Source organism: Mandrillus leucophaeus, unplaced genomic scaffold (assembly GCF_000951045.1).
Source record: "Mandrillus leucophaeus isolate KB7577 unplaced genomic scaffold, Mleu.le_1.0 Scaffold12, whole genome shotgun sequence".
In the NCBI taxonomy this organism is placed as follows: domain Eukaryota; kingdom Metazoa; phylum Chordata; class Mammalia; order Primates; family Cercopithecidae; genus Mandrillus; species Mandrillus leucophaeus.
The window spans coordinates 8,869,530-8,875,671 of record NW_012100320.1 but is presented as its reverse complement, the minus strand read 5'-3'; positions in this window follow the sequence as shown (position 1 = coordinate 8,875,671).

The window sequence follows — 6,142 nt, the reverse complement described above, 5'->3', positions numbered from 1 at the left end:
TACCCCATCACTAGGCCACACCTCCCTGCCAAACTCCGTACAACCTAATTCCATTTAGCCTTTCACCCTGACATCTTTCAGGGATGTGCCAACGGCACCTTTTGTGACTATTTTCCAATGTTACACAGGCACCTAATGACCTAGGACTGTTGTCCCCACTTGGAGGAGCTGCCAGAGGATCCCAGGACCTCTCTAGCATTAGCTCTTCATCAGGTGACTTTATCTGAATGACTAGATAATTGCTAACTTGTAGGGCAATCTTTAAAATGGTTCAAATGCGGCACAAGGTAGGAACCTAGAACTGGGGGGATTTGAATTACTTTCTAGTAGAGAGGGCACTGAGAGGAAAGGACAGAGGGTAGGCTTTGGAGACAGAGGGGACTGGGCTTACCAATCAGCTTCTTCCCTTTCTGCACATGTGACACTTTGCTTCCTGTATCTCAGTTTACTCACCTGCAAAATAGGGACATAGAGAACGGCCCTATTTGTTAAGATTACATGAGATAATATATGTCAGGGTCTCTCAGTTTCAGGACTATTGGCATTTGGGGCTGGATAATTCTTTGTTGAGGAGGGTGTTCTGTGCATTGCAGGATGTTTAGAGGCATCTCTGTTCTGTACCCAAAGGCACTGCTACCCTGAGCTGTGAAAACCAAAAATGTCTCCAAATACTGCCTAAATTCCCCTTGGAAGCAAAATCACCCTCAGTTAAGAGCCACTGGTGTATGAGAACACACTTGATCAGACTCTCACTATTGCTGGATGTATGTGACAAACTCACATTTATAAATTCATTTATTAAAAAGATACAAAGCTGATAACAGATCTGGGAGTGAAAATCAAATCTGTCAGGCAAATACTCTCTCATCTCTCGTTCCCTCCTCCTTCCCCGCCCCAACTCAGAACCTCCATCAAAGACCAGGTGTGCCTGGCGCAAGTTCCGCCTAAATGATCCAGACTGACCCCAGAACTCCCTTCCACTGGCCTGGATAATTCTTACAGCGTGGGTCTCCACCCTTGTGAAGTTGAATGCATTAATACCAGCAAAATATTTCTTAATCTCCTAAGCCTCAGCTTTGAATCCTTAAAAAGGAAAGAAAGAAACGGCACAAATCTCTTAATTAGAACGCCCAATCACTTCGATAAATATTTACCCGGTTCCGGCATGAGGCATGGAAACCCTGCGCCATTAGTCAATAGAGGTCAGCAAAGTGCACCTTGGGAACAGCGGGATGCAATTCAGCTCGGCTTTGGAGCGGGTGTGGGGGAGAATGTTTCCAGTCTTATTCTTCTGCTAAAGACAGGTGAACAAACACATTCCATGCCTACCCTGCACACCTGCCCCTCACAAAGTCTCAGGTGGGCATGAGGGCCTCATTGTAAATCATCGCCTGGTAGTCTGGCTTCCAAAGCTTTCTGGAGAGAGGCAGTGGCCTCTTCCGCTAATTGGGCCATGGAGCAAACCAAACCATTCCCCAGTGAGTGTTCTCTGGAGTGTCCTGGCTGGGCACCTTTGCTCCTATCTGGAACTCTCTTCCTTCCTTCCCACTGAGCCACAGCAAGGTCCACCCTCTACAGGCAGCTTCCCTAATGGTCCTGGTCCCCTCACCCCCACCCCCACCCTTCTACCCAATACTATTTCCCTGCACAGGTTCCATTTAGCTCTGAGGGCCTAGATACAGCCTGGAATACAACCTGGAATTGGGGACAGTCTCGCCTTGTGTATGTTTTCGAAGGCAAGGGCTTTCCTTAGATTTTGGAGGTAAACTTTCCGTAAATTCTTGCCAGGTAAGAAATTAGGTGCCATTATTCTTATTTTTCAGAGGTAAAAATGGAGACCCCAGGAGTTTGGGGGTCTTGCCCAAGGTCTTGCAGATCTTCAGGCCTCCTGAAGCCCAGGTTGGTGCTGCCACACAGTCCAGATGAGCGGACCCCTCTCTCCTGGCTGTAGTAACCTTCAGAGGCATCCTCATTGGAGCCTAAAATGGAAGTGGGGATGGGAGCAGGGTCTTAGAGAAGCAAGCTCTTAGCTCTGTTCCCCAGGGAGCAAAAACAGCTTGTCAGGTGGCAAAACTAAGACAAGACCCAAGGAAGCGGAAACCACCTAGGTGCTGGGGAAAGGGGAAGGGAAGGGTTTTGTTAGAAATATTTATTCATCCTGCCCCCTCTGCCCACCGCAACTTCTGTCCATCCTTTTGAGCTGAGCTCAAGCGCCACCCTTCCAGGAAGTCCTTCCAGAACCGCCCTTCTCACAACTGTTCTTCCCTACTTCATACTTTATAGGCTTATTTCTTGTGGCTTGTCTTCTCAGAAATGCTATGAATTCCACTGTGGTGGCCGACAGATCTCTCTCTGAATCTATCCTCTCCCACCTCACCCCAGGGTTAGCTCTGAATTGCCCCTCCCCATTCCTTCCTTCCCGCCTCCTGCATGCTCCAAGGGTCCTTGGGCTGCAGGGATGCCCAAGGTCATCTGAGGACCCTGATAAAGAATGGGATTCCCAGAGAGGGAGAGGAAGGCCCAGTGACCTCAGGAGGGCCTTCTTGAGAGCCCAGAGGAGAGGAGCTGGGTATTCCCACCTGGGCGTGGCTGTGCCTATGCAGAATAAGGTTAGGGCTGCTGCCTGGCTTGCTCCCACCAGGGCTTCCTAGCCTCTCCAGGCACGCAGAAAATATTGGAGGAGTTGAATCACCCAGATAGTTGTGTGTTATCATCATGGCCACCACAGCTAACTGTTATCGATCACTTAATGTGCCAGGTTCTGTACTAAGTACACCACATGCATTATCTCCATTGATTCTCAGGACAATTCTCTCAGGTACTGGATTGTTATCTCCACTTTACAGATGAGGAAATGGAGGCTTAGCAAGATTAAATAAGTACCCCAAGGTCACATAACTTGAATCAGTCAGAGAATGGTAAGATGGAGTTGGGAGACCCTGGAAAGTTCTCTCCCTCTACTAGCCTCTGTTGCCTTCCCTGAGATGAGGTGGCTGCAAGATGAGCTCCCTCTGGGACCCTCTGGGGCCCTCCAGGTTCCTGTGGTCCCTCTTGCAGCCCTGGCCTGCATTCTCAGGAAAGCCAAGCTTGTAGATACAGCAGGGCGTAGTAGTTAAGGGCAGGGACACTGATGCCCAAATGCCTGGGTGCATCGGTCACTGACGTGATCTTGGGCACATCATTGTACCTCTGGGTATCCATTTCGCCATCTGTAAAATGGGGGTGATACTCATGGCACCCACTTCATTTCTTGTGTGAGTATTAAATGTGTTCATATTTGTCAAGTGCTGAGAATAGCACTGCAAACAGCTTGAGCACTATGTAAGAGTTTGTTAAATAAATAAAAATTTCTCTTCCTTTTGCTCTGTGTCGAGGTCCTTACTTGTGGAGGAAGGTCTGGAATGCCTGGTGAGTGGAGGGGTGGGGTAGGGGGGACAGAATTACTCTAGTGATGAAGACAAAGCCCAAGAATCAGAGGAGCCTTATAGAATCAACCGAGGGAGCAGGGCATGGTGAGGATTTCTGTCCTCTCTGAGCAGTTCCAACAAGAGGCTTCCAAAAATCAAAGCCAGTGGAAGGGATGACATGGAAAAGTTTGCAACCCCACACATGGCACTGTGATCAGTTCCTCAAATAGGTGACCACAGCCTGGTGGCTGGCCTGAGCCATACCCTTTAATTCCTAAGAAAGGGGGTAAAACATATATTAACTCAGCTAAAGTGTTTGACAAATATTTTAAAAGAATCAGAGAAGTGGCTCCTCAGACTGGCAGACAGTCGCTCACCAGCCACCTTGCACCCCAAATGAGGGGCTGGGGGCTGGGGAGCCGCTGCTCTGTAAATCCAGGCCGGGCTTTCTGTCTCACCCGGGCGACTTTTTTTTTTTTTTTTTTTTTTTTTTAATGTGCCAGGAATTCCTCTCCCACGTGGGGTGGACTCCGAGGTACTCAATTAAGCAGCCAATGAAAAGTCAGCTCTCCGGTAGCAAATGACCCTGACACTTCTTGTAACATAAACAGTTGAAACGTTTCCAATTAGAACTGGAGACAGAGACGTTTGAACTCTTTCTCTCGACTCCCCTCCTTCTTTAAAATAATTGTCAAGCCTTTGGACGGGGTGTTGTATACATGTTTTTTATTTTCTTTTCTCTTTCTCCAGCATAAAAGACATGCATTTTTCTCCTTGTTTTTCCTAATTTGTGGGGTGGCATGTGGGGGGTGGGGGGGAAGGGGAGATATTGGTGGTAAGCTTAAAGGGATGTTGGCCTGGTTCCTTACCTCCCTGCCCCCTTCCTGCTCAGGGTTCAGGCAGCCGGTGAGAGCGGGGAGCGACGCTGGGTGAGGAGTGAGTTGGAGCTACAGGCAGGAGAGGCCTGTACTCCTAAAACCAGGCTCTCAATAAGGGCTGGGAATGAATGAATGAATGAATGAATGTCTTTTCTTCAGCAAAAACTCTCACGTATCCAGCTTGCGCAAGCAAAGGGGTCGCTGAGGTTGACCATTAAACTGGATTCGAATCCTGACCCTCTGCCCAGCTCGGGGCAAATGACTGAGCTTTCTCAGCCTCTCTTTTTTGCTCTATAAAATGGGGTCCCCAGCCAAACCGCTTCCCTCGGGAGTGAGGTAAGGGAGAGGAGAGCGCTGCCTGGGTAGCAGTGCCCTGCCTTGTACCCAGTGAGCACTCAAGCGCTGTTCTTCCTGACTGCGTAGAGTGGTTCTACCGCCCGGCTCTGCGGAGGAGGCGGCGCTCTGCAAAACCGCGTCGGGGACACTCAGCCGCGAACTCCTCCAGCGTGCCGGGCTCGGCGCTGGCGCTGGGGCTCACAGGTGAACTCGACGTGGGTCTGCCCTGCGGGAGCGCTCTGGCTTGTGTGGTCACCGGGGACGTGGACATCGGGGCAGGAGGGACACCCGGGCCAGAGACAGAGCTGCTGTGCTTTTCTGTGTGTACACAGTCCTCTAAGACCCGACCTGGGGGCCCCGGGGCTTCTCAGCCCCCTGCGGGCGGGCGCCGTCGGAGCCAGTCCAGAGGGAGACTGAGAGGGAGGCCCGGCGAGGCGCCGCGTCCCTGGCATCTTAAAGGCATTGTGTTTAATAAATTCAAGCGAGACGCACACCCGCTCTCATCCCCCTCTCCTCTCGGCTCCCAAATCGAGACCTGCTCTAGGACCCCCAGTTTACGGGGTCTTAAAACCCCCTCTACTTTTTGAGTGGCAGCTTCAAAGAGCTCTCTTTAAAGTTCGCCCCATCCCCCGCCCCCACGTCCCCTTTTACAGGCCACCCCTCCTCCACCACTCCTTCTAGACTTCTGGAGGACGACGACAACAAAACACTAAATGCAAGTTTAAAGGGGGGAGCGGGGAGTCTTCAGGCTTCCTCCAGAACGTGGGCTGTAGAAGTGACCTGTTTCAGGCGTGCGCAGGAGTCGCAACAACGTGGAGTTTGGGTTTTCTTTTTCTTTCTTTTTTTCCCCTCTTTTCTTTTCCTTTTTTTTTTTTTTTTGTTTGTGTGTGTGTTTTTACCTTTTATTATTTAAATTGATACGTTTCATTACTAGGGAGAAAAATAAAATATTCCTTTGATACACAAAATCAAATTGATATTTAGCCTCTGCTTACTTTTTTATGCATGGCTCCTTTATACCACATGGTAGTGACAGATTGTTTGAGCTGGAAGGAAAAGCCATTCAAAGCTAATTAAGCAGCCATTCCAAGCACTATTTGCAAGCGGGAGGCTCAGAAGCCTCGGCATTTGTCAGCGCTCCCCCACCCCGCGTGGTTTTGACTGACAGCTCTGGCCGCGGACTGACAAGGCCCAGCAACTCCGCCAATCAGCAACGAAGAGCCCCTTCGGCGGTCCGTGATTGGTGACGCGCACCTTGCTCGGAGGCGTGGTCGGCGTCCCCCACGTGGGGCTGGAGAGCGAAAGGGGCGGGGCGGGTAAGAAGCGGGTGCGCCCACCCGTGACGTAAGGGGGAGGGCAGAGAATGAAAAGTCAGCTCTCCGGTAGCAAATGACCCTGACACTTCTTGTAACATAAACAGTTGAAACGTTTCCAATTAGAACTGGAGACAGAGACGTTTGAACTCTTTCTCTCGACTCCCCTCCTTCTTTAAAATAATTGTCAAGCCTTTGGACGGGGTGT